Source organism: Choloepus didactylus, chromosome 2 (genome assembly GCF_015220235.1).
Source record: "Choloepus didactylus isolate mChoDid1 chromosome 2, mChoDid1.pri, whole genome shotgun sequence".
Lineage (NCBI taxonomy): Eukaryota > Metazoa > Chordata > Mammalia > Pilosa > Megalonychidae > Choloepus > Choloepus didactylus.
This window is the reverse complement of record NC_051308.1, coordinates 44,966,379-44,992,703: the sequence shown is the minus strand read 5'-3', so window position 1 is coordinate 44,992,703 and position 26,325 is coordinate 44,966,379. Positions and strand designations below refer to the sequence as shown.

At 37.0% G+C, this 26,325-nt stretch overlaps 1 pseudogene; it reads left to right on the top strand.

The window, feature by feature from the left end:
• The first annotated feature begins 10,514 nt into the window (after positions 1 to 10,514).
• LOC119511477 lies at positions 10,515 to 26,095 on the top strand (annotated as a pseudogene).
• Positions 26,096 to 26,325: the final 230 nt, after the last annotated feature.

Genomic DNA, 26,325 nt, shown 5'->3' with positions numbered 1-26,325 from the left:
CCATTCTCAAAATTGTCCTTTTAACACCTTTTGGAACACACCATTACTTCTTATCACTTTCTTTTCCTTCCTCTCTCCCAACCGTCATTCTCTAAGTTTTCATTCCCTGTTTCTATGACTCTTTCCTTACCTCATCAGAAGTGAGATGATCAATGTCTGTAAAACAGAAATTATAACTAATATGCTTTGGCTTCACATTCTTGACATAAAAGGCACTATCTCATAATTGAACATACTGTGAAAACTTAAAACATTTATGCTGAAGTGTTTTATATTTCTTGATTTATAAAGATACCAGGCAAACCTTCACTTAGGCAAAGTTTGCAGTCCCTTTGATTTCTGATTAACCAAATTATACAAAACTCAAACATTACAGAAATAGTTACTTTGAAAAGAAATACCCCTTGCTCCAAATCTAACCTCCAGAGATGATTGCTATTAATAGATATCAACATAACCCTCCACCTTTTTTCTTTATATTTGATAATCTATTATGGTTGCTATTATTTATTTCTATACAAACATATAGTTTTAAATGCAAATCAGTCTTCTTAATGACTGTATACTGTTCTATTTGTATAAATATACAAATACTATATAATTATCATTATTTGCCTCTTAGGAGATGTTTTAGTTCCCTAGGCTGCTCAAAGCAAATACTGTGAAATGGGTTGGGCTAAACAATGAGAATTTGCTTATGGTTTTGAGGTGGGGAAAAGGTCCAAATCAATGCTTTCTTTCCAAAGACCAGCTGCTGGTGATCCTTGGCTCCTCTGTCATATGGCAAGGTACATGGCGATGTCAATGTACCTGTCTCTTTCCTTTCTCTTCTGGGTTGCATTGATTTCAGCTTCTTGCTTCTGTGGCTTTCTCCCCTCTTTGTCCAAATTTCATTCTCTTATAAAGGACCCCAGTAATAGGATTAAGACTCATCTTGATTAAGGTGAGTCACACCTTAACTGAAGTAGCCTCATCAAAAGGTCCTACTTACAATGGGTTCACACCCACAGGAATGGATTAAATTTAAGAACATGTTTTTTGGGTACATATAGCCTCAAATCACCACTGTCCACACCCTGGACCTTTAAAAGACAAGCTCTTTCTATATGCAAAATACATTCATTCCATCACAATATCCCCAAAGCCTTAAATCATTTGAATTACAATGGTTAGTGCAAAGTCTCATTAAAGTTGATTATAGTTGTGGTCTGTCCTTGGGCACAATTCCCCTCAGTATGTGGTCCTATGAAACCTAAAGACCAAGTATCTGCTTCCATTGCTTACAATGAAGGAACAGGCATAAGATAAACATTTCCATTCCTGCAGGAAGAAATTGGAAGGGAAACAGGAGTCATGGGTCCCCGACAATTCTGAATCTCTGCAGGACATACTCCATAGGATTTCAAGATATGAGAGTCCTCTAGAGAACAGTGTTTTGTTCTCCTCGCCTGATAAAGTGGCAGCAACCCCCTTCCAAGCACTCTCCCCAACATCATGTGAAGGTTTCACCCTCTCCAGTCACTGGAATGGTGGCCAAATTCTCCACAATCCCCAGGGCACAGGATCCACCTTCTCAGAACATTGGGGTGGCAGTACTCTTCTTGAACAATGGGGTGGAAAACCTGCTCTCTCCAAGTGCTGGGGCAGATTTATCCTTTCCACACATATGGGTGGACTCATTCTCTTGGCCTGAGGAGATGACTTTGGCCATACCTCAGCTTCCATGGTTCTGCTTTTGAAGAGATTTTTCTTTCAATCTGTCCCTTTTCTGTCCCTTTTAGTCCAGACTGGCAGTGGTTCTGTTCATGTAGCTCTCACACACAAAAAAAAAAATGTGTTGGTTTTGCATGTAATACACAGAGGTCCAAACCATCAGACAAAAAAACTTCCGCAGATCCTTCTTGGATAACTGCATTTCCAATCCTGACTTACACTGAAATGGCTGACTGGATCCATGTTCATTTAAACCCTCACATGGAGCACTATTCTCTGGGGATTTGCTTTTCCAAACACTCAGAATTTTCTAAACTATTAATTTCTGGTTTCTTTATGCCAGGAGTTCAATTCTCAGCTCATCCCTTTCCTCTCTCATTTTACTATAAGCTGTAAGGAGAAACCAGACTGCACTTTCCACACATAGCTTGGAAATCTCCTCAGCTAAATATCCAAGTCCATCACTTTCAAGTTCTGCCTTCTACACAACATCAGAACTCAATTTCACTAAGTTCTCTGCCACTTTAAAACAAGGGTCATCTTTTCCTCCAGTTTTCAATAACACATTCATCATTTTCTTATGAGGTCTCATCAGAAGTACCTTTAACATCCACATTTCTACCAACAGACTCTTCAAAGCAATCTAGGACTTTTCTGTCAAGAACCTCACAGTTCTTCCAGTCTCTACCCATTACCCAGTTTCAAAACTGTTTCCACATTTTTTGTTTTTGCAATAGCAGCACCCCATTCTCCCAGTACCAAAATGTATGTTAGTTTCCTAGGCTGCTCAGAGAAATACCATAAAATGGGTTGGGTTAAACAATGGGAATTTATTCACTTATGGTTTGAGGCTGGGAGAGATTGCAAATCAGGCGTCGTGCAGCAATGCTTTCCTCCTGAAGGCATTCTGGGGCTGGCTGCTGGTGATCTTTGTCCTTAGCTTGTCACAGAGCAAAGCATATGGTGGCCTCTCCTGGCCTCTCCATTCTCTTCCAGATTCCACTGAAATTCAAATTCTGGCATCTGTGGCTTACTCTTTCTTTGTCTGAGTTTAATTCTCTTATAACAGGATTAAGACTCTTTCTGATTAAGGTGAGTCGCACCTTAACTGAAGTAGGCTCATCAAAAGGTTCTATTTACAATGGGTTCACACTCTCAGGAATGGATTAAATTTAAGAACATACAGCTTCAAAACACCACAGGAGGTCAAGAATCTCTGGAGCATACGCACACACACAATGTTTACACTCTTTCCCACATACACAAACACATATAGACTCATTTACATATGATCTATACCCCATAAGGCTGTTAGTGCTGCTGGGAAAGTCTATTACTCTTTTTAATTAAAATGTCTCAATTCTGGATGTGTTCTCTCAAATGCAGATATCCTGCGTCAATAACTCATTAAGTAACTGACACTTGGAATTTGTTCTCTAGATAAATTGGGGACAGAGGGCAGAAAAAGAAAATAGAGAGTGCAAAAAAGAAATCATTGCCATTATGATTGTTTTCTGAGTGTTTCTTTCTCACCAGCATTGTATTATCTTGTTCAAATTGTTATCTCTAAAACAGCAGGTATCACTTTCTACAATCCTCTTAGTGCAACACTCAGTAGTTGATGCCATCTGTGATGGTTAGGTTCATGTGTCAACTTGGCCAGGTGACCCGGCTGTCTGGTCAAGCAAACACTGGCCTAACAATTGCTGTGAGGATATCTGAGGCTGGTTAACAAACCAACAGGCTAGTTTATTAAATCATCAGTCAATTGACTGCAGCTGTGACTGATGACTCATCAAAGGGCGTGCCTTCCACAATGAGAGAATGCAATTGGCTGGATTTAATCCAATTAATCAGTTGAAGACTTATAAGCAAGACAGATAGAGGACCTTCACTTCTTCGGCTGCCCAGTGAAGCATTTCCTGAGGAGTTCGTCGAAGTTGCCGGTTCGTTTCCTGAGGAGTTCATTGGACATCTTCCTTGGAGTTGACAGTTTGTTGATGGCTCTACAGAATTTGGACTCATGCATACCCACAGTTGCGTGAATCACTTTTACAATTTGATAATCAGAGACACCTCTCATTGATTCTGTTTCCCTAGAGAACCCTAACTAATACACCATCCCACATGATGCTTTCAGGAAATGTTTCCTGGGCATCACAGTGGGCTGGTAAAATCATGGTGACTTTGTGCTGTGTTTTGTAAATGAAAAAGATGCTTACCTATACATCTAAAACTCAACCTGTGTGTCCATGGTTCAGAAGGCAGTTACAAAAGATACTCAAAGAGTAAATCCATTGCCTTGACTTCCAGAACACTATGCTTTATTCATATGAGAGGCTACGTCTGAGTTCTTTAAATGCTCTCCTTTTTGACACACTTGTCTAGCAAGATTGGCAAATGGTAGGAAAGTCTTTAGCCCAGAAGATAAAAGAACAGACTAAAGCTGGGGTGCCCAAACTTTGCCAGACCTAAGAATCTTCTGGGATGCTTTACAAAAATTGTAGTTCTAGACCCCTTCTCCTGAAGGATTAAAGTAGGACCCAAGAATCTGCATTGAATTGTTTCTTTAAAAGGAAATGGATACTAAGGCAGGGCAAGATGGCAGCATAGGGAGGTGTGGAATTTAGTTAGTCCCCTAGAGCAACTAGTACATAGCGAGTAGCAACTAGAAAATGATATGGAGCAATTGATGGGGAGACATCCGTGACCAGACAACATCGTACACCAGTCAGGAATGAATGGAATGGCTGAGATCACAGCATAGAACTGTAAGTAAAGCTCCCCAAACTGGGGAGCTAGCACCCCTTCCCCGCAGGCATGGCAGGCTGAGTTGCAGAATTTTGCTGTGGGGAAAAAAAGTAGTCTCTGCTGGGAACAAGGGAATGTTGGTCAACCAAGTGCCAATTTTGGTTTTAATTAACAAATTTGAACTACTGAATACATGCTATGGGCACAGATAAATCAGGAGCAAGAAGGAAAGGAAACTGGAGGTTTATCCTGGAAGAAAGGTGGCAGGGCTGACAGAAAAAAAAACACATAAATAAATAAAAACAGAGGCTTTTTGAGCCCAAAGAGCTCAGGATACTGGAAAATGGCTGTGTCCCAAGAAAAGGGGCACACAGAACCAGATACCAACTCTGGTTCTTGCCTGGTGAACTGGAGGGCTGGGGACTGGCTCTGAAAAAGGGACTTCTCCCTTTTTTCTTTTTTTCTCTCATATTCTAAGTAGCTCATTAGAGAGAGCCTCAGACAGTTTCAATTGTCAGCACTGCCCCAGGCAAGGGTGGAGTTAAGATAGTCAGAGAGTCAAAGGAAAAACACAAGTGTAAGAGACAATTCCCTAAAGGGCTTATCTTCCATAAGAAAAGGAGGGGGGGCTAGCCCAGGTGGAAGCCCTCCCTCAGAGAACTCAGATCTCAGGGCCTGGGGGTGGGGGGCTGGAACAGGAACAGAAACAGCCTAAGCTTGGCTTCTGGCACCCTTGGTCCCCGGAAAGGACAGGGTCCACTGAGAATTAAATATGCCACACCTCTTTACACTGGTGGGGAGCTGTGGGCTCACAAGCACCACCTGCTGGACAGGATAGGAAAAACACAGAGTCTAGATGCCTCACAGGAAAGTCTGACAGTCTTCTGGTTCTCACCCTCAGGGAAACCTGATGCTAAATACAGCCTCCTCCTGAGACCTGAGCCCATCTGGTCTGGGAAAATCTGACCAGATTAATCAGGGAAATCAGATGTCTAGAAGACAAAAAATTACAAATCACCCTAGTAAAAATGAAGACATGGCCCACTCATAGGAACAACTTTACTCTTCAACTGAGATACAGAAATTGAAACAACTAATTATTAATCAAACAAATCTCCTAAATCAATTCAAATATCAAATCAATGAGTTGAGGGAAGATATGGCAAAAGAGATGAAGGATATAAAGAAGACATTGGGCAAACATAAGGAAGAAGTTGAAAGTCTGAAAAACAATTGACAGAACTTATGGGAACGAAAGGCACAATAGAAGAGATGAAAAACACAGTGGAGACATACAACAGCAGATTTGAAGAGGCAGAAGAAAGGATTCATGAACTGGAGGACAGGACTGCTGAGATCCTACACACAAAAGAACAAATGGGAAAAGAGTGGAAAAATATGAGCAGGGTGAGGGAACTGAATGACAACATGAAGTACACAAATATATGTGTCCTGGGTGTCCCAGAAGGAGAAGAGAAGGCAAAGGGTGCAGAAACAATAATGGAGGAAATAATCACTGAAAATTTCCCATCTGTTATGCAAGACATAAAATTACAGATCCAAGAATCACAGTGTACCCCAAACAGAATAGATCCAAGTAGACCAAATCTGAGACACTTAATAATTGGATTATCAAATGTCAAAGACAAAGAGAGAATTCTGAAAGCAGCAAGAAAAAGCAACCCAATCACATACAAAGGAAGCTAAATAAGACTATGTGTGGATTTCTCAGTAGAAACCTGGAGGTGAGAAGTCAATGGTATGATATATATAAGATACTGAAAGAGAAAAACTGCCAACTGAGAATTCTATAGCTGTCAAAACTGTCCTTCAAAAATGAGGGGCAGTTAAAATATTTCCAGACAAACAGACACTGAGAGAGTTTGTGAACAAAATACCTGCTGTACAAGAAATACTATAGGGATAACTACAGGCAGATGGGAAAAGGCAGGAGAGAGAGGTTTAGAGAAAAGTGTAGAAATGAAGACTATCAGTATGGGTAAAAAGACAGAGGAAAAAATAAAAATAAAATAAGATATGACATAGAAAATCCAAAAGACAAAATGGCAGACAGTAGAAATTACATTGAGTGAAATTAGCCAGAAACAAAAGGACAGATACTGTATGGTTTCATTGTATATCGACTAACATTGATGAGCAAAATTTGAGAGTTGAGAACACAGGTTATAAGGAGATAGAAAGAGGATAGAGATTGGGCATTTGATGCTGAAGGAGTACAGAAGGTGCAACAAGATTGATCATATAGATCCAGAAATGAAATGGATAGTATAGTAGTGTGTGATGGTAACATAATATTGTAAGTACTCTGAACAAAGATGAGTCTAAGTATAGTTGAAAGAGGAAGGTTAAGGGCAGCTACAAAACCAGATGGAATGATAGAAGATAAAGACTAGGATTGTATAACCTAGTGAAACCTAGCATGGCCAGTGATGGTGATTAAATGTACAAATATAAGAATTTTTTAAATGAGGGAGAACAAATTAATGTCAACATTGCAAGATGTTGAAAATTGGATGGTATACAGGAAAAATACAATCAACGCAAACTAGAGTCTATAGTTAACAGTAACATTGTAAGATGCTTCCATTAATTGTAACAAAGGCAATATACCAAAACTAAATGTCTATAAGAGGAGGATATAAGGGAGTGATATAGGATTCTTGATGGTGGTGATGTTGTCTGTCCTTTTCATTTATTTTTTTCTTCTCTCTTTTGTATTTTTATTCTTCTTTTTTCTCCTTTTCCTCTTTCTTTGGGGGAGAGATGGAAATGTCCTCATATAGATTGTGGTGGTGAAAGCATAACTATGTGATTATACTGGGAATTGTTGATTGTTTACTTAAGGTGGATTGTATGGTGTGTGAATAAAACTGTTAAAAAATAAACAGAGGGAAACAAGTGCTGGAGAAAATGTGGAGAGAGGGATGTACCTATTCCCTGTTGGTAGGAAAGTAGAATGGCACAGCCCAGCTGGAGAGCAGTGTGGTGGTTCCACAAGAAGCTAACTATGGTGTTGCCGTATGGTCCTGCAACTCCACTATTGGGTATATACTTGGAAGAACTGAGAGCAGGGACATGAGTAGACATTGCACACTTGTATTTTTGGCAGCCATATGAATGATTCATAATGGATGGAGGTGGCCTAAGGGTACATCAACTGAAAAATGGAATGGTAAACTGTGGTGTATATGTACAATGGAATACTGAGAAGCAGCAAGAAGAAATGAAGTTGTGGGGCACGCACTAGGTGAATGGACCTTGAAGACACTATGTTGAGTGAAATAAGCCAAAATCAAAAAGACAAAAATTATAATGCCTCACTAATATGGACTAGCTATAATATGCAAACTCTCAGAATTGACTCTCAGAGCATAGGTTATCAAGGGAAGGCTTATGGTAAAAGTTCCTAGATTTAAGCTCTTACAGCAGTCACATCTATTCATGAGTTGTAGAGGTTATCTCTAAATTCTGAGATGCTGAGCTGGTCAGTCCCTGTAACTACAGGTATCTGTATGACACCTGAAACTCAGAGCCTGAGTTCAACAGCTATGAATGTCAGCATTACTCCATAGAGCAAATGCTTAAAAAGCTGAGAAAGAGATCAGAATTCAATTAGCGATATGAATGAAATGGATTTGATTAGAACTAAGGTAAAAAAGACTAAAGGGAAAAGGATGAGATGATGAGACTGATTGTGTTTTAAAACCTCAACTTCTGTGTGAGACCCAAGGAGGAGATGTTTATTTAGTGCAAAATCTATATTTTCTGTAGCACGCTATATAATTGAACTTGTATGGTCAGTTTATTCAAACATTATAATTATATGGAACCTTGAATAGGGGGTGAGATCTGGTTGATTTGTGCAGGTTAGCATGAAACCCTGATATATCCCAGAGTAATTTGGGCAGATGATAAAAAGTATTTGGAAAGCCACCATGAGGGCCTGGGGAAAAATATGGAAACATTATACTTCCCACCTGGGGAATTCCTGATATTCTCGCAAGCATTGGGAATACCATTGTAGTAAAACAAGTTCTTGATCTTGAGGCTTGCCCTTAAGAAGCTGCAAAGGAGACGCTAAGCCTATTTATAATGGTTCCTAAGAGTCACCTCCAGAGAACCTCTTTTGTTGCTCACATGTGGCCTGTCTCTCTCTAAGCCCACTCAGCTGGTAAACTCACTGCCCTCCCCACTACCTGGGACATGACTCCCAGGGATGAGCCTGGACCCAGAATTGTGGGACTTGAGAAAAACTTCCTGACCAGAAAGGGGAAGATAAATTAAACAAAATAAAGTTTTAGTGGCTGAGAGATCTCAAATGGAGTTGAGAGGTCATTCTGGAGGTTATTCTTACGCATTATATAGATATCCCTTTTTAGTTTTTAGTGTACTAGAATAGATAGAAGGAAATACCTGAAAATGTTGAACTGTAATCCAGTATTCTTGATTATTGAAGACAATCATAATTATATCACTTATATGATGTAATTGTGTGACTATGAAAACCTTGTGGTTCACACTCCCTTTATCCAGTTTATGGACAAATGACTAGAGATAAGGGGAACAAAAAGTTAATGAGTAATGGGGAGGGGGGGAGGAGTATGAGATGTTTTGGGTATTCTTTTTCACTTTTATTTTTCCCATATTCTTGTTCTTATTTTTTGGAGTAATGAAAATGTTCAAAAAATTGATTGTTGTGATGAATGCACAACTATATGATGCTACTGTGAACAACTGATTGTACACTTTGGATGACTGAATGCTTTGTGAATATATCTCAATAAAATTGCATTAAAGAAAGAGAGAAAATGACTAGGCCTTTCGTGGACCATACTTTGAGAAACACTAATGTATCTGCACTGAAAAGAGAACAATACTAATACCCTCCATTGAAAAGTTATATGTTGATTTCTTACTCTGACCATGATGGCATAATTGAAACCAAACTTACCTTACCCATATAAATACCTACAAACCTGAAAAAATATTTTGAACAACTGTTTTTCATGCACTGGACGACAAGCAGTGCAGGACTAAGCTCCCTGAGTAAAGAGAAACAAACCAGATGAGTCCTATTACTATCCTGGCTTTCTGCCTGGAGGCAGTTGCTGGATCATAGTGCAAAGAAGATAATCACTAACAGAAAATGATTGTCTCAATGACAATTGAAAAGAAGAAATTGAAGTGACTGGAATTTGTTGAGCAGGATACCAGAAAGGAAGGTGTTAATCAGACAAAATGCTCCCAAAATTTGCAGAGCATTCCCTCTTGAGTCTGTTGCTAGAGACTAAGTTATATATGAGTATGATAAAATTCAAGAAAGATGAGCAAAGAAAGACTATGGAGCTTTAATAGTAGCAATTTCCCAGGGCTCATGCAGGACTGGGAGAAGTTTGAATTCTGTAGAGCATGAACAGAGAGCTCTTAATGAATATCCAGGGTATTCAGTGGAAACCCCAGAAGAATCTTGAACTTGTAGTAGGACTAAATTAGCCCTACACTAAAGCCACTTTAAACTTGCCCAAAGTTTAAAATGCCTTGAGAAATTCAAGGTAATCATAAAATTAAATAAACTGCCTAAATAGCAAAGTTCAATACAAATAAAAGGAAGACAACAAATTCTAGCTCTCAACAATGTAACAATCATAATGTACAGCATCCAATAAAAAATTACTAGACATGCTAAGTAATAGTAAAAATATGACCCATATACAAAAGAAAAACCAGTCAAGAGAAATAGATCCAGAAATGAAAGAAACAATTGACTTAACAGTCAAGGATATTAAAACAACTCTTATGATATACTTACCTATTTAAAGAAAACATGAACATAATGCAGAGAGATATAAAAAATACAGAAATCAAAAAAATTCCAAGAATGAAAAAAATAAAATAAATTAGATGAAAATTTAACTGGTTTGGAAAAAATAAGATTGGTGAACTTGATGATTTCTATAGCAATAGAAAATATCCAAAATGGAGCACAAAGAGAAAAAAAACTGAATAACAAAACAAAGTTTCAAAGACCAATGGTAAAATATGAAGCAGTCAAAGATAAAGGTAATTAAAGTTCTGAAACGGTGTGGGGATGAAAAACATTTGACAAGTGACTTCTAAAATGTATGTGAAAATTCAAAGGACCTAGCATAGACAAAACAACTTTGAAAAAGGAAAAAAAGAAAAAGGGCTTAAATTACCTGTGATAGGTTCACGTGTCAACTTGGCCAGGTGATGGTTCCCAGTTGTCTGGTCAAGCAAGCACTGGCCTATATGTTGCTCTGAAGATATTTCGTGGATTTAAATCATCAGTACATTAATTGCATCTATGCCTGATTACATCTGCAGTCAGCTAAGGGAACCGTCTTCTGCAATGTTTAATCTAATCAGTTGAAGTCTTTTAAAGGGGAATGATAGCTTCAGCTGTCAGTAGAGAAAACTTTCGCCTCTACTTCAGCCAGACAGCCTCTCCTCAGGAAGTCATTGAAGACCTTCATCGGAGTGCCAGCTTGCAGCCTGCCCTACAGAATTTGGACTCATGCATCCCCATAGTTGCATGAGACACTTTAAAAAAAATCTCTTACTATTTACAGATATCTCCAGTTGGTTCTGTTTCCCTAGAGAACCCTGACTGATACATTACCTAATTTCAATGCTTATTAGAAAGCTACATTAATCAAGACAGCATGGCATTGTCATAAGTTTAGATAGAAAGATGAATGTAACAGAAGAGAGTCCAGATATTGACCCACCCTTATATGGTTAATTGATTTTCAACAAAGGTGCCAAGATAGTTCAGTGAGGAAAGGATAGCTTTCACAACTTGAATTCTCCAAGAAACATGCTGAGTAAGCATAAGTATACAAAGGATGTATTGGGAATAACACTTGAGAAGTAAAGGGAAGAATGCAAGATTAAGCAAGGGGACTGTCAGACCTTGATATAGTCCTAACCAACTTTGCCAGCCCAGCACAGAGCTCCAGAGCAAAGATTTCCCATTGGAGGAGTGCTATGCTGAGTGGAAAGGGCAGGCCCTTACACCACTACCTTGCTGAGTTATTGGCTAGTGGTCATAGCTGCAATTATCAGAGCTTTGCCCAGTCATTGGCCAGGATCTGTCCCTAAAAGGTCACAACAGTGGCTCAAAAGCTGAAGTGAAATCAGAAGAATCTAACTGTTAAAGACTGTCAGCTGACCATAATGATCTTTCTTGCAGCTGACCATGGTGATCTTTTTTCAAAGGGAATCAGAACAACGCATCTTTGTGTCTGCCACCATAGTCTTTCAATAAATGGTGCTGGAGCAACAGGACATCCCTTTGGGAAAACACAATGAACCTCAATCCTTACTTCATACTATACAAAAAATTTACATCAAAATGGACCACAGTTCTAAATGTGAAAACTAAAACCATAAAATTTCTAGAGGAAAACAAAGGAGAAAATCTTCAGAACTTTGGAGTATGCAAATATTTCTTGGATCACAGAAATCGCAAACCATAAAGGAAGAAAATATATAAATAGACTTCATAAAAATTTAAAACTTTTGTTCTCTGAATGATGCTGTTAATACAATGAAAATATTTTATACCTAGCAGGAGACTTATATCTAGAATATGTAGAAGTCAATCCAGGCATGGCTCTGAGATATTGCTAGCTCAGTTCCAGATCACTGCATTAAAAGTGAATATCACAGTAGAGTAAGTCACACAAATTTTTTGTTAGTTATGTTTACACTATACTGTAGTTTATTAAGTGTGTAATAGCATTATGTCTAAAAAATGTACATAGTTTAAAATGTGACAGGGAGACATGAAGTGAGCACATGCTTTTGGAAAAAAGGCACCAATAGACTTGCTTGACTCAGGGTTGCCAAAAACCTTCAATTTGCACAATATGCAATATCTGCAAAGTGCAATAAAGCAAAGTGCAATAAAAGGAGGAGTGCCTGTAATTAGAAAACAAACAAACAAATTTAAAAATGGTTCAAAATACTTGAACAGGCACTTTGATAAAGAAGAGACGACTGGCTAATAAAACAATGAATAGCTGCTCAATACCATTTGTCATTAGTAAAATTCAAATTAAAACCACAATAGTATACCATTACACTCTTATTCAGAATGGTTATAAATAAAAAGACTGACAATGTGATGAATCAGAAAGAACATAGAACATAAAACAGTGTAACCACTTTGAAAGAAAGTTGGCAATCTCCTTTAAATGTACACTATCATAGGATCCAGCAATTCTTAATTATTTAAACAAGAGAAATGAAAACATATGTCCACCTAAATACTTTTACACAATATTCATAGCTTTTTTCAAATAGCCCCAAATTAGAAACAATTCAAATGTCTATCAATACGTGAATGGATAAACTGATGGTGACATATTAATATAATAGAAACCTATTCAGCAATAAAAAAGAATTAACTGTTGATACTGAAAAAAGCATGGAAAATTCTCGAAAACATTAAACTGTGTAAATAAATCAGATACAATTCCATTTATATGAAATTCTGGAACAGGAAGTGCCGATATATAGTTACAGAAAGCAAATCAGTGGTTTCCTGGGATCAAGATAGGAGGGGTATAATGCAAAGAGGCATGAGCAAACTTTTGGGGGTGATAAAAGTGCTGTATACCTTGATTGAGGTGGTTGTTACATGCGTAGCAATGCATTTGACAAAACTCATTAGACTGTAGGCTTAAACTAGGTGTATTTTATTGTATGTTTATTATATAGTTGTTTTTTATATGTTTTAAAGTTGATTTTTTAAAAATGCTATGTGTTGACTATTATATTCTAATTATCCTGGGCTCTTCCTGTCTTTAATGTCTATAGCTAGACAAAGCAGGGACTGTTTTATAACTTTTTCACAAAGCACAGATTTTTTTTGTGAACTATAACTCTTCAAGTGTTTGTTGATAAAGTTTTATCTCCTAATTCTTCAAGTCTCTTCACTGGTTCCATTCATCTCCCCACAGTCAAATTACCCATGGCATTTATCTCTCTAACTGACCCCCCAATTGCCAGTAGCTCTTAACATTAGGGTGCATCCTTAGGATTGAGCCTCTCCCCCTACACCAGACATAGGCATTATTATATTTCTTATCCTTGCCAATCAGGCAAAATAGCATATTCAAAAGAAGTGTGTGCCAGTTTGAATGTATTATGCCTCCCAAACACTATTATCTTTGATGTAATCTTGTGTGGACAGACCTATCAGTGTTAATTAGATTGTAATTCTTTGAGTGTTTCCATGGAGATGCTCCCCACCCAACTGTGGGTGATGACTCTGATTGGATAATTTCCATGGAGGTGTTGAATTAAATTACTGGAGCACTATATAAGATCAGACAGAAGGAGCGAGCTTGTTATAGCCAAGAGGGACACTTTGAAGAACACATGGAAGCTGAGAGAGTAGCTGCAGATAAGAGACAGTTTGAAGACAGCCATTGAAAGCAGACTCTGGCTCTGGAGAAGCTAAGAGAGGACAAATGCCCCAAGAGCAACTGAGAGTGACATTTCAAAGAGGAGCTGCAGCCTAGAGAGGAACATCCTGGGAGAAAGCCATTTTGAAACCAGAATTTGGAGCAGACACCAGCCATGTGCCTTCCCAGCTAACAGAGATTTTCTGGATACCATTGGCCGTCCTCCAGTGAAGGTTCCCGATTGCTGATGTGTTACCTTTGGGCACTTTATGGCCTTAAGACTGTAACTGTGTAACCAAATAAACCCCCTTTTATAGAGGCCAATCCATCTTGGGTGTTTTGCATTCCAACAGCTTTGACAAACTAGAACAAAGTGTTTCTTTGTTTGTTAGTAAAACTAACATGTTTCCTGCTTTTTGTGTATTATTCCCCATGTGATTTTACTTGAGATTGCTTTAGGAAGAATTGTCAACTTTTACATATTCAGACTTCCCATCCAGGAATATGGTTTGGTTCTCTTATCAAGTTTCTTTTATGTGATTCAGTAGTTTTCTTCATTTGCTTTCTTACATTTACTAACTAATATTTTAATTTCTTATTGCTACTGTCAATTGGGTAATTTTCCATTACATATCCAAATTTGTATTTCTGGTATGGGGGAAACTATTGTTTTTATGCCAATATATTTACTTTTTAATTATTGATATTCTTGGATATTCTAGTTTTCAATATTATCTGCATAAATGATAACTTTATTTCCTCCTTCCAATATTTACACTTCTTATTTATTTTACTAGCATTTATAATGGCTAGAATTTCCAAAATTACATTAAATAAAAATGTTAGCATTCTTGCCTTGTCCCTGACTATAATGGCAACCAATACCTGCTGCATTTGCCATTTAAAATAATGTTGCTTATTGGTTTGGAGTTTATTTTCCTTACCAAATAAAAGTAAGGACTTATCTTGTTCCATTTTCCAAAGCCATTTTATCAAAAATCAGTGTTTTAGAGATATTTCTTGCAAGCACTGAACCAGGTGGCTTAAAATGCTCCAGTGCCTTCCCATTCTACTGAGAAGAAAATCCCAAATTCATCACCATAGACTGTAAGATCTAACAGGTTCTAGCACCTGACAGGCCCTCCAATCTTATCTCTTCCTCTGACTCTGACATATTAAACTCTAGCCTTTTTGTCTTCTTTATGCTCATAGAACATGCCAAGTTTTTCTCACCCCAGGGCCCCTGCACCTACTCTTCTCTCTGCCTAAAGCACACTACCTCCAGAGTATCTCATATCTGAATCCTTTCTTTCATTTAGGTCATGTCTGAAATATTTTGTACTTAGAGACCAGCAACACAAAGAAACCATTGCCACCATGTTTACTCTTCAAAATATCACCCAATTTTATTTTATTCATATCACTTGGCACAATCTGATATTATCTTATACACCTTCCTTTTTTCTGCCTCAAACTTCCACCACCTCATCCCAACTAGAATGTTAACCCTGTGATAGTAATCTAGTCCAGGGTTCAGCAAACATTTTTTTATAAAGGGCCAGATAGTAAATATTTTAGTCATTGAGGTCCATGTGGTCTCTGTCACAATTGGTCAAGTCTGCCCTTACAACATGAAAGAAGTCATAGACAATGCATAACACTAAATGAGGATGGCTGTGTTCCAATAAAACTTTATTTAAAAAAAGAAATGGGATGGCAGATTTATCCCCTGGGCCACAGTTTGCTGACCCCTATGTAATTAATCTTGTGCTTTGTTCTATCACCAACGCCTAGAAAAGTGCCTTACTTGCAGTAGGAGCTCAATGATATATATTGGAAGCATGAATGCTTATCATAAATTTAGATTTTTATATATTAGTCTTGCAGAATATAGTGTGCTTGCTTTTTATTTTTAATTAATTTTATTTTTAAAAATGTAATTTGCAACATTTCTTTCTTGAAAATTCTTCAGTTTAGCCACTTTAAAAGTTCATAATGACATCATGAAATAAACCTTATATTCTGAAAAAATGTATTTTATATTTAATTTCAATCAAAGCTTTTAAAAAAATGATGCTGCTATTCTATGAAAATTTGCTGGGAGCATTATTTTTAAAGTGTTTTAAGAAATGTTTAGCTGTACCAAGTATGCCAATGGAGTATTTTCAAAGGAAGACAATAATTGTTATTAACTATAATAATTATAGAAAATAGTTTATTATGCACTTACTTTTTATAACACCCTGTGCTAAGCAATTAACAAGTCCATCATTTTATTCTAATTTGTTAAAAGCTCCCAAGAAGTATAAATCAAACTTGATTAATTCATCCCAGTGTGGATTTCATATTTTTCAGTTAAGGCATCTTCCTTCAAGTATAACTTATAAATGTAGTTGAAATTAGTTCTACTTCTCATAATTATTGAAGAGCAGAAAAACAAAATATAAATCAAAATGAAGGCTATCAATCTTATTGCTACTATTTTGTAAATATTAAATATACTGAAGTCATTCAACTTGAGACAGATGCTCAGAGACTGAGTGAGTGCAGTTTGTGTATTAAGGAAGTCCATTATCCCCTTTCTTTCCTCCTTCTCTCCTTCCTTTTTATCTCTTTTTCCCTCCCTCCCTCCTTCCCTCCTTCCTTTTCTCTCTTTCTCTTTCTCTCTCTCTTTTTCTCTCTCTCTTTCTTGTCCTTTCTCTCCCTCTTATTTGATTGCTCAAATTGATCAGATGATTTAAACACGTGAAGATCATGTCAGACACCTATCAATATGTTTGTACTTCTGATAAAATAATTGATAAGCAAAGGACCTAAGGAGGGCTAAATGAGATTTTAGTATTAGATAATGTATTTCCATTATTTAAATTGATTCTTTCCATTTATGATGAATGGATAATTGTGAACTGGTGTACATTTTCAAAAGGAAAGAAAAGTATATAATAGTGTAACAGAACCAGTTTAGAAAACTTGGTGTTTCTGTTAAAATATTTTGTGCATTTGATCCTGAAATTAATCAAGAGAAAAAAAGTACTGTTAGTAAGAAAAGCTGGCCAGGCAAACTTCATGTGACAGATTAGCTACACTAGTTTCTAGTGAAATCAAAATAATAGTATGTTTAAGTAACTAACTTAAGGACATATAAATATAGTTTATTATATAATATTCATATGTTTATTTTGTAAAATTTGATTGCTAAAATAATTCTTTATAGATTTATGTATGACCCAGTAATCCTACTCCCAAGTATTTATCCAGAAGAAATGTAAACACATAGTCACATAAGCCTGTATATGAATGTTTATAATGGCTTTATACATAATCACCAAAAACTGAAAACCAAAATGTCTTTCAACTGGTGAATGATGAATGGATAAACAAATTTAATTATATCCATGCAATAGAATATTATTCAGCAATTAAAAAGAACAAATTATTGATACACCCAACAATATGGATGAATCAAAAATGCATTATGCTAAATGAAGCCAGATTCAAAAGGCTAAGTAACCTATGGTTCTATTTATATGACAAAAATACAGGGACAGAAAACAGATCAGTGGTTTCCAGGAGTTAGAAGTGGGAGAGGGGTTGATTACAAAGACAGGAGGGAGGTGGGGTGGGTGATGGAGTTGTTCTATGTCCTGATTTTGGTGAGGATTAAACTATAAGCTTTTGTCAAATTCATAGAACTGTCACTAAAATTAATGAATTTTACTGCCTGTAAATTATACCTAAATAAATCTGAGTGAAAAATAATAGTTTATTTCTCATATTAATTATTTATAATTTTGAGATCTGTTTTGATTATGAAACATAAATATCAAGGGAATATCAGTTTTTATGTGTTTAATCTCTAACTTTGTCCTGTAATTTTGTGCAATTTCTTGTAACCAATATCAAATATATTTTCTCTACTAACACTAAATGGAATAAAACTGTGAGAAAATGGTCTATTTCGCTGGGTTCTGAGGAGCAAAGAGAAAAATTACTTCAGCTCTCAATTTCAATAAATATTATTCATTTGAGTCTTCAACCAAAGACAAATGTTGATTCTTCCTTTTGTCTGCGTATTGGCCATAGCTCCATACTCAGCTCTGTGTGAGATCTGTCTAAGCTGACACATGTGTCTATGCACATACAATTGTCTGACAGCAATTCTACCCTATAAAGCACTCCTCAAAGACAGAGTTTCATGGAAAGAAAAGCAGAGGACAGTGTTTCTTACACTGTGGGATGCTGGTGCTTCTCCAATTCCAAGAATTTTTTGACTTAAGAATTCTTACCATGATTGTTTCCCTTGACCGAAAAACAAATGGCTATTATCACAGCCACTTGATATAATTACTTTGACTTGTAGTTTAGTCTTCCATTCTCAACTGATAAAAAACAGATAGAAATAGTTAAATTTTCTAATTTTATGATATACAACTTGTAAGTCATACAGGCCCCATAATAAGACCCATTTAAAGCTAACTTATAATTTCACACTCATGAATGATTTTGGTGTCAAAATATTGCAGAACCATAGTAACTCCATGATAATTCTTTAGTGTCTTCTTTTTTATTTTTATTGGATAGTATATATCTGTTGAACTGAGAAAAGGTGAAATGTTTCGGCATCGTAAGTGGCATGTTTTAATTAAGCATGTATTGGCTTTGTTGTAAATTTCTTCTAACACTTCTAGGCAAAAGAACATCTGAATAAATAATTTGTGTCTTAAGAAAAATACACAGATCTTATACACAGAAAATCCTGAAAACTCCATAACAAAACTACTAGAGCTAATAAATGAATTCAGCAAAGTGGTGGGTACAAAATCAACACCCCCAAATCAGTAGTGTTTGTATACATAAGTAATGAACAATCAGAAGAAGAAATCAAGAAGAAAGTTCCACTCATAATAGCAACTAAAAGACTCAAATATCTAGGAATAAATCTAACCAAGGATATGAGGGACTTGTACACACAAAACTACAAACATTGCTAAAATAAATCAATAAAGACCTAAATAAATGGAAGGACACTCCATATTCATGGATTGGAAGAATAACTATCATTAAGATGTCAATTCTACCCAAAGTAATTTATGGATTCAACACAAAAGGAAGGCAGAACATCCAGGAAAGATGGCAGAGTAGGAAGCTATGGTACTCACACTCCTACCAAAATATTTAGTGGATGGGCAGAAACTGTACAGCAGCCAGAGAAGAGTGGGACAAAGGGATGGAGAAACAGTGGTAAAGAACTGTGAGTAACTCATGACACAGTAGCTACTGGCACACCCCTCCCCCACTCTCAAGGTAAGCCAACTTGGGTTTGGTTCATGGCTGGTTGCTGCAGATAGACAGGGACATGGAAGCCATTTTCTACAAAAATGGGGGGGGGTGGTCATAGCCAAGTATTGATGACAGTTTTTGAATGGAGAATTTAGATCACTGGGATCCATCTCTAAAACTCTGTTTTAGCCTGCTCCAGACAGGGACTACCAGGAACATTGCCCAACAGTGGCAAAGGAGGTGGAGGTTTAAAGGTGCAGGGCCTCTCTAGGGCTGTGGGGGAAAGTTTGCTGAAGAGCACCATCTACTGGACAGGCTAAGGAAGGACAATTTCAGGGAGCCATCAAAAAAGCTTCTTAGCATCTTTCATGGGCCTGTCCCCAGGGCTCTTTGGAATTGGGCTGCACCCCCTCTGTGGTCTCTGGCTCTGCTTTGGCTAGAAATACTTTCTTGGGAAAGTCTTCTCTGGGGTGAACCTCCTCTCAGAATTTGCCATCCTGGCAAAAAGAGTTAGTAGCAAAGAAAGTAGAGTAAAATAAATAAATAAAATAGGAGGCAAAACAAAACAAAAAAAGAACAGATCAAGATCCTGGAAAATAAAAAAAAAGAAACAAAGTTTTCTCCTAGGGGTGAAACAATTGCAGACACAGTGCAATCTTACCCAGGTTAAGAAGTGAGGTGAAGAAGAACTGAAAAAATGTGTAATTCTAAAGGACTAGAATAAGTTGAACCAAGTGTCAAAGAAGAGCCTTAACACAAAGCCAACCAATAGTAAAACCCTAGGCAAGAGAGAGAAACTGATCTTCAAAGTAAACTCATCGAGATAATCAGATGCCAAGACATCAGCAAAAAATTATAAGTCCTACCAAGAAACAGGAAGAAATAGCCCAGTCAAAGGAAAAAACTAAAATTTCAGAGGAGACACAGAATTTGAAATAATTAATCAAAGACATTTAAATAGATCTTCTAAATCAATTCAAGGAAATGAAGGAAAATATGGCTAAAGAGATATTGAGAAGACACTGGGTAAGCATAAAGAAGAATTTGAAAGTATGAAAAGAAACATAATAGAACTTATGGGAAAGAAAGGCACAACAGAAGATATTAAAAACACAGTAGAAGTATACAACAGCAGATTTGAAAAGGCAGAAGAGAGAATCAGTGAACTAGAAGATAGGACAATCGAAATTTACAAATAGAAGAACAGATATAGAAAAGAATGGGAAAAAAAATTGAGCAAGGTCTCAGGGAATTGAATGATAGCACAAAGTGCACAAACATCTGAACCATGGGTGTCCCAGCAGGAGAAAAGAATGGAAAGGGGGCAAAAAGAATATTTGAGGAAATAATGATCAGAAAGTTCCCAACTCTTATGAAAGATGTATCCAAGAAGCACAGCATACTCCAAACAGCATAAATCCTAATAGACCTACTACAAGACAGTTACTAATCAGAATGTCAAATGCCAAAGATAAAGAGAGAATCCTGAAAACAGCAAAAGTTATTCATCACATACAAGGGAAGAGTAATAAGATTAACTACCAATTACTCATCAGAAACCATGGTGGTGAAAAGGCATATTTAAGGTACTGAAAGGAAAAACTGCTAGCCAGGAAGTCTTTACCTGGCAACACCTTCCTTCAAAAAGAAAGAGAGTTTAAAATATTCACAGATAAACAGAAACTGAGAAAGTTCATCAACAAGAGACAAGCCCTATAAGAAATACTAAAAGGATTTCTGCAGGCTGAAAGGAAAAGACAGGAGAGAGTGGCTTGGAGTAGAGTGTAGAAGTGAAGATTATCAGTAAGAGTAATTAGAAGTGTAAAAAAGAGGCAAAAATAAGATATGACATATAAAAACTAAGGGATAACATTTTTGAAGTATGTACTGGCTTTACAGTGGTAACATTGAATGTTATTGTTTCAAATACTCCAATCAAAAGACACAGATTGGCAGAATGGATAAAAAAACATAAGATCCATCTATATGCTATCTACAAGAGACTCACCTTAGACCCAAGGACACAAATAGGTTGAAGGTGAAAGGTTGGAAAAAAATATTCCACACAAACAGTGACCAGAAAGAACTGGGGTCGCTATATTAATATTGTACAAAATTAACTTTAAAGGAAAAAAGTGTTATAAGAAACAAAGAAGACTCTATATGTTAATTAAAGGAGAAATCCATCAAGAAGAAATAAATATATGTACACCTAACCAGGGTGCCCCAAAATATATGAGGCAAAAACTGACAAAACTGAAGGGAGAAATAGATTTCTCTACAATAATAGTGGGAGACTTCAATACACCACCCTTATTAATAGACATAGCATCTAGACAGAGGATCAGTAAAGAAACAGAGAACTTTAATAATATGATAGATGAACTAGACCTAACAGACATATACAGAACATTGCACCCCACAACAGCAGGATATACATTGTTCTCAAGTGCTCATGGTTCATTCTCCAGGATAGACCATATGCTGGGTCACAAAACAAGTCTCAATAAATTTTAAAAAGTTGAGATTATACAAAGCAATTTCTATGAACATAATGGAATGAAGCTGGAAATCAGCAACCAGTGGAGAACTGGAAAATTCACAAATATTTGGAAGTTAAACAATACAATCTTAAACAGTCAGTGGGTCAAAGATGAAATTGCAAGAGAAATCAGTAAATATCTTGAGAGGAATGAAAACAAGAATACAACATATTAAAACTTATGGGATGCAGCACAGGCAATGCTGAGAGGAAAATTTACACCTCTAAATGCCTAAACTATAAAGGAAGAAAGAGCTAAAATCAGGGACTGAACTATAAACCTAGAGGAACTAGAAAAAGAACAATAAACTAACCCCAAAGCAAGCAGTAGGAAAGAAATACAGAGAAGAAATAAATGAAATTGAGGATTAAAAAGAATAGAGAGCTAACAAAACCAAAAATGGGTTCTTTGAGAGGACCAATAAAATTGACAAACCTTTAGCTAGACTGACAAAGGGAAAAGGAGAGAAGCAGCAAATAAATAACATAAATGAGGGAGGAAACGTTACTACTGACCACACAGAAATAAAAAGGATCATAAGTGGATACTATGAACAACTATATGCCAACATAAATGAAAAGGACAAATTTCTAGAAACACACAAACAACCTACATTAACTCCAGAAGAAACAGAAGACCTCACCAATCAATTACAAGTAAAGAGATTGAATCAGTCATCAAAAACCTCCAAAACAATGAAAAGCCCAGGATGAGACGGCTTCACAGGTGAATTCTACCAATCATTCCAAGAATTAGTACCAATCCTTCTCAAACTCTTCCAAAAATTTGAAGAAGTGGGAACACTACCAAACTCATTCTATGAAGCCAATGTCACCCTAAAACCAAAGTCAGATGAAGATACTACAAAAAAAGAAAATTACAGACCAATTTCTCTAATTAATATTGATGCAAAAATCCTCAGAAAATACTCGTGAATCAAATCCAATAGCCCATTAAAAGACATGTACACCATGATCAACTGTTTTATCCCAGGTATACAAGGGTAGTTCAACACAAGAAAAGCAATTAATGTAATACACAACATTAACAAATCAAAGAGAAAAACACAATCATCCCAAGTGTCACAGAAAATGCATTTAACAAAATCCAGCATCCTGTCATGATAAAAACACTATAAAAGATTGGAATAGAAGGAAGCTTCCTCAACCTGGTATAGGGCATATATGAAACACTCACAGTTAATTTCATACTCAGTGGTGAAAGACTGAAAGCTTTCCTTCTAAAATCTAGAATAAGTCAGGGATGGCCATTGTCACCACTGTTATTCAACATTGTGTTGGAAGTTCTAGCTACAGAAGTTAGGCAAGAAACAGAAATAAAAGCATCCAAATAGGAAAGGAAGAAGTAAAACATTCACTATTTGTAAATGGCATGATCCTATATAAAGTCCCAAAAAAAACTACCACAAAGCTACTAGAGGTAATAAATGAGTTCACCAATGTGGCAGTGTTTCAGTTTGTTAAAGCTTCCAAAAATGCAGTATATAAGAAATGGAATGGCTTTTACAATGGGGGGTTATTAGTTCACAAATTTACAGTTGTAAGGCCATGAAAATATCCCAATTAAGGCATCAACAGGACTATACCTTCTCTGAAGAAAGGTCGATGGCATCTGGGGTTCCTCTGTCACATGGGAAGGCATATGGCCAGTCTGCTGGTCCTCTCCCGGGTTTAGTGTCTGGTTTCTGTGGCTTTCTCCAAAATGTCTCTGGGCTTTTCTCTCAGCATCTCTCTTAGCTTCTCCCAGGGGCTAATTCTAGATTATATATCTTAGCTTCTCTCCAAAACGTCTCTGCCTTTTATCCTCTCATAAAGGACTCTAGCAAGGGAACTAAGAACCACCTTGTATAGGTGGGTCACATCTCCATGGAAACAACCTTAACAAAAGTTCCCACCACAAAAGGGCTGTCCCCACAAGACTGGATTAAAAGAATAGTATCTTTTCTGGGATACATAAAAGATCCAAACCAGCACAGGCAGGATTCAAGATCAACATGCAAAAATCATTAGTGTTACTATACACAAGTAGTGAGCAATATGAGAAGGAAATCAAGAAAAAATGCCACTTAACAATAGCAAATAAAAGAATCAAAAAGTTAGGAATTAAGCTAACCAAGGATGTAAAGACTTGTACATAGAAAAGTACAAAATATTGCTAAAAGAAATCGAATAAGGCCTGAATAAATGGAAGGACATTCCGTGTTGATGGGTTGGAAGACTAAACATTATTAAGATGTCCATTCAACTCAAATTGGCTTACCAATTCAATGCAATCCTAATCAAAATTCCAACAGCCAACTTTGCAGAAATGGAAAAGCCAATTATCAAGAAAATCAAAGTTAAAAGATTCACACTTCCCAATCATAAAACTTATTACAAAGCCAAAGTACTCAAAACAGCATGGTACTGGCACAAGGACAGACATATAGACCAATGGAATCAAACTGAGTTCAGATATCAACCCTCACATTTCATTTGGGAAACAATGGTCTGTTCAACAAATGGTGCTGGGAAAACTGGATCCCCATTTGCAAAAAGAAGAAGAAAAAGAAGAAGGAGGAGGAGGAGGAGGGGAGGAGGAGGAGGAGGAAGAAGAAGGAGGACTCCTTTCTTACCCTGTATACAAAAATCAACTCAAAATGGATCAGAGTCCAGTTCAGCTGCCTTGGCAGTCTCCTATCCTGAGGACACACCCGCCGACCCCAGTGGGAAGAGGCAACAGTTCAGAAGCCAGTTCTTGAGTGAGCAGCACATGGGTCTTCCACTATAATGCCTGGGACAATGTGGAGTGGTCAGAAGAGCAAGCCATTGGTGGCAGAAAGTCCACAAGAACAGTGCCCAGTGAATGCCCCAGAAGCAAGTTAAAGAAACTTGGATTACAGAACATTAAATGCTTTGCCCAGAGTTGATTATGAGATCAATGCCCACAAATAATGGAATGACTTCTACAAAATCCATGAAAATGGATTTTTCATGGATAGACATTGGCTTTTTAATGAATTCCCAGAACTGGCACCCAGCCAAAACCAAAATCACCTGAAGGATTGTTCTTAGGGAATAAGAGAAGTAGAATAACTGAATGCAGATGCAATGAGGACATATCTGGTTTAATAGAACAGCACAAGTGTTCTTCAAACAGACTTGGACATAAAGCACGGATGCCTCCTGGGAGAGTATAACTCAGAGACTTGGTCACCTTGATATTTGTGCTGATGAGTTTCCTGGATCCTCAACCACCTACTGAATACTGGAGATTGGTTGTAGCATGGGAAACAGGCTTCCCAATTTTACAAAATAACAATGACCCAGGACACTTTGTTTACTATTGTGATTTTTCTTCCACAGTTATGAAGCTGGTCCATTCAAATTCAGAGCATGAGCCTGTTCTGGTTTACTAAAGCTGCCATTATGCAAAATACCAGAAATGGATTGGCTTTTATAAAGGGGATTTATTAGGTTACAAATTTACAGTTCTAAGGCCATAAAAGTGTCCAAACTAAGGCATCAACAAGAGGATACCTTTACTGAAGAAAGGCCAATTGTGTCTGGAACACCTCTGTCAGCTGGGAAGGCACCAGCTCTTGGGATCTGGTTTCAAAATGGTTTTCTCCAAAATGTCTCTGGACTTCTGCTTCTCTTAGATTCTCTTTCTCAGCTCCTGTGCATCTTTGCTTGTTCTCCCAGAGTGTTTCTCTCTAAGCATCTGGGGGTCTTCTCTTAGCTTCAATCTAATCAAAAGCTCCCACCTTCAATTGGGTGGGTCATATTTCCATGAAAACAATCTAATCAAAAGGCCCCACCCACAATAGGTCTGCACCCACAAGGCTGCATTAAAAAACATGGCTTTTTATGGAGTACATAACAGGTTCAAATCAGCACAGAGCCTTCTGGGTGTTTTGCCTTTGTTCATGATTTCTGTGATGAAGATAAGAATTACCCAATGCTGAGAGGCAGTCTTTATATCATCCTTCTCATATTTGTTCTTTCATCTGTTGTTTCAGACAAGATGCAAAAGGTTATCAACAGACTGAGCAGGTTTCTGAAGCCTGGAGGGTTGATGTTTCTGTGAGATTATGGCTGCTATGACATGGCTCATCTCCAATTTTAAAAAGGTCAATGTCCATCTGTAAATTTCTATGTTGGAGGTGATGGCACCAGAGTTTACTTCTTCACACAAGAGGAATCGGACACTCTTTTCATTACTACTGGTCTAGAAAAAGTTCAGAACCTGTTGGATCATTGAGTACAAGTGAACCAGGGGAAACAGCTAACTATGTAACAAGTTTGGATTTTGTGCAAATACAGGAAACCTCTTTTGTCCAGCACCAGCTGAGGAGGCACCTGCTCCTGACACAATGAGAGCTCATTGTTTTTAAAAAGAATATTCATAAATAGTGTTTTGTTGATGTTGGACAGTTCAAGGATTCAAACAGACTCAAGACTTGAACCTATGAAAAATTACTTTTTATCAAGATTCTAGCAATTTACTTGTGCTTTATATTTGTGAAACACTTTAATCTATACTTTTCTCATGTTCTTTCTTTCTTTACAATCTAAAAGAAT